The following is a 3,635-nucleotide window of genomic DNA, read 5'->3' as shown; positions in this document are numbered from 1 at the left end:
ATACAAAAGGTATCCTCTCTTCGTGCTTAAAGACATGGTGGGTTTAAATACCTACCAAAATCCGTAATTCAGTTAAGAATATAACATTTTGTCGTGATAATATTTGTAGAAATAATTCTGTTGTACGGCTGTAGCCCAACTACATTATAAATTCTTTTCTGAAATTCTGAGTGCAAAAACTTGACAGGGCACGTGCCCCTGTGCCCGTAAGGGCCCACCGCCACTGGGTGTGAGATGGTGTTCCGGATGAGTACAGCAGTGCCGCCTTTTTCAGGAGTAGGTCGATCGTTGCGGTAGGTTATGTAGTTGGGAATGTGGAAGGAGATGTGTGGTTTGAGCCAGGTTTCTCCTAGGAGTACTATGTCGACATGAAGTTGTTTTAAGATTACACATAATTCTGTATGTTGGCGCTTGACACTTTCGGCATTCCAGTAAAGGACTCTCAATTGCCTGGGAAGAGTTGTTCTGTTTGAATTATTAGGCATTATTGAACCAGAGGAAGACTGCTTCAAGTAATACTTGTTTCTTATCATTAATAGTGGGGGCGGAGATTAGTTTTTGGAGGGTGACTTTGATTAGGGAGATAATTTCCTTCAGTGCAGGATCGGTGAGTAATTTGAAGAGTTCAAGGAACTCAGAAGAAGAGAGAGAGGGGTTGGATGACGGTACTTCCCTTGATGGTAAGGGGGCCGTAGAGGTCTGTGGAAGAGCGGGAAAGTCGGAAGGAGACAGAGTATTGGGGGTAGGTTGAGGGGGAGGTTCTGTACCAGTAGTGGCGTTAGCAAAACTGATGGGGTGGGAAAAATGTATGTATAGTCAACTATGGCAATCCACATCACATATGAGTGTTAAGCTATTAGCCCCAGTTAAGAATTGCTGGTACATCTAATACACTGAACGTACGTTCAACATTAACCCTTGAAATTTTCTTCACCAAACGAAAACAAAAATAATTCATGCAGTAGTGGTTTAATCCGTTTACGCTCCAGGGTTGGTTTTTCCTTCGAACTGAGCGATGGACCCCACCTCTACCGCCCCAAGAGCAGTGTCGTGGAGCCTGAGACCTTGAGTAGGGGGAGAATACAACTGAAGATAAGAACCTATACCTCGCCCACGCGATCTTCTGCGGGTGGGGGTGGTAGAATAATACCGGTACCCACGCAATCCCCTACCTGTCGTAAGAGGTGACTAAAATGGGCCTCAGGAGCTCTCAGTTCGGGAGCATGGGTCCTTATTGAGTCCTAACGTTGCTTCCACTTACTTGTGCCAGACTCCTTACTTTCATATATCATATCCGACCTCCCTTGGGTTAACTCTTGTTCTTTTCCGACCCTGACGGTATAAGAAACTCGATGCCTAGGCCGGGGTGGCAGCTAATCACACTAACCACTACATCACAGGGGCGGACTGCATATAATCTACCTGGTGTAATCCAATTTATTTTAGTTATTCGTATGTTTTACATTATTTTGAGGGGCAAGTGGGCCCGTATCGCATTCGTTACATCTCTCAGTGCGCTCTAAGCGTGTTGAGACGAATTGAGCTTACTTCGTACTTCGGCTCTTCTCTGAACTAGCATCTTCTCTTCGTTCTCTTACTGTGTGCTTGAGCCGAACAGCAAGCGAGACGAGGTGGCCGACTGGTTAAGGCGTTGGACAGCTTATCCAATGCTCTCTGCACGCGTGATTTCGAATCCCATCCTCGTCGGATACTCGTTTTAACCTTAAGAATTGCAAGAGGAAAAATGAAATGGCTTTTAGTGCCCGGAGTGTCCGATGATATGTTCGGTTCGCCAGGTGCAGGTCTTTGATTTGACCCCCGTAGACGACCTGCGCGCCGTGATAAGGATGAAATGATGTTGAAGACGACACATGCACCCAGTCACCGTGCCAGCGAAATTAACTAGTGATGGTTAATATTTCCGATCCTGCCGGGAACTAACCCGGGACCCCTGTGACTAAAGGCCAGAACGCTAACCATTTAGCCATGGAGCCGGACTGCATGAGGAAAATCTGGCCTTTACTGCACGCAGGAGTCTTCTAAAGCACTGCCTTTCCTAGGTATTGTGGACAGCGTAGAGAGCAGAGTATCGGTTCACTTCATTTCCGCAGTACTGCCAACCAAAGTGGGTGAAACAAATGGGTAAAATTATTACATGTAACTAATTCAGAACAATGTTTACTTCATGCGAGTATGGTTACTTTCTTTCTTTTTTGTTAATCCGTTTACGCTCCAGGGTTGGATTTTCCTTCGAACTGAGCGAGGGACCCCACCTGTACCGCCTCAAGATTAGTGTCGTGGAGCCTGAGACTTTGAGTAGGGAGAGAATACAACTGAAGATAAGGACCTAAACATCGCCCACGCGATCTTCTGTTGGTGGGGGTGGTAGAATAATACCGGTACCCACGCAATCCCCTACCTGTCTTTAGAGGTGACTAAAATGGGACTCAGGAGCTCTCAGTTCGGGAGCATGGGTCCTTATTGAGTCCTAACGTTGCTTCCACTTACTTATGCCAGGCTCCTTACTTTCATCTATCATATCCGACCTCCCTTGGGTTAACTCTTGTTCTTTTCCGACCCTGACGGTATTAGAGCACTCGATGTCTAGGCCGGGGGTGGCAGCTAATCACACTAACCACTACATCACAGGGGCGGACTGCATATTATCTACCTGGTGTAATCCAATTTATTTTAGTTATTCGTATGTTTTACATTATTTTGAGGGGCAAGTGGGCCCGTATCGCATTCGTTACGTTCCTCAGTGCGCTCTAAGCATGTTGAGACAAATTGAGCTTACTTCGTACTTCGGCTCTCCTCTGAACTAGCATCTTCTCTTCGTTCTCTTACCGTGTGCTTGAGCCTCACAGCAAGCGAGACGATGTGGCCGAGTGGTTAAGGCATTGGACTGCTAATCCAATGTGCTCTGCACGCGTGGGTTTGAATCCCATCCTCGTCGGATACTCGTTTCAACCTTAAGAATTGCAAGAGGAAAAATGAAATGGCTTTTAGTGCCGGGAGTGTCCGTGGATATGTTCGGTTCGCCAGGTGCAGGTCTTTTGATTTGACTCCCGTAGACGACCTGCGCGCCGTGATAAGGATGAAATGATGATGAAGACGACACATGCACCCAGTCACCGTGCCAGCGATATTAACCAGTGATGGTTAATATTGTCCGCCTCTGTGGTGTAGTGGTTAGCGTGATTAGCTGCCACCCCCGGAGGCCCGGGTTGGATTCCCGGCTCTGCCACAAAATTTGAAAAGTGGTACGACGGCTGGAACGGGGTCCACTCATCCTCGGGAGTTCAACTGAGTAGAGGTGGGTTCGATTCCCACCTCAGCCATCTTCGAAGTGGTTTTCCGTGGTTTCCCACTTCTCTTCCAGGCGAATGCCGGGACGGTACCTAACTTAAGGCCACGGCCGCTTCCTTCCCTCTTCCTTGCCTATCCCTTCCAATCTTCCCATCCCTCCACAAGGCCCCTGTTCAGCGTAGCAGGTGAGGCCGCCTGGTCGTACTCCCCAGTTGTATCCCCCGACCAATAGTCTGAAGCTCCAGGACACTGCCCTTGAGGCTGTAGAGGTGGGATCCCTCGCTAAGTCCGAGGGAAAAACCGAACCTGGAGGGTAAACAGATGAT

At 47.9% G+C, this 3,635-nt stretch overlaps 1 non-coding gene across 1 annotated transcript; it reads left to right on the top strand.

Moving 5' to 3' along the window:
• The first annotated feature begins 2,874 nt into the window (after positions 1-2,874).
• TRNAS-GCU (transfer RNA serine (anticodon GCU)) lies at positions 2,875-2,956 on the top strand. The gene has a single exon. It is a non-coding gene; the product is annotated as a tRNA-Ser (tRNA).
• Positions 2,957-3,635: the final 679 nt, after the last annotated feature.

Source organism: Anabrus simplex, chromosome 1 (assembly GCF_040414725.1).
Source record: "Anabrus simplex isolate iqAnaSimp1 chromosome 1, ASM4041472v1, whole genome shotgun sequence".
Taxonomy (NCBI): Eukaryota; Metazoa; Arthropoda; class Insecta; order Orthoptera; family Tettigoniidae; genus Anabrus; species Anabrus simplex.
The sequence above is the reverse complement of the archived record's forward strand: the minus strand, read 5'-3'. Positions and strand labels throughout refer to the sequence as shown.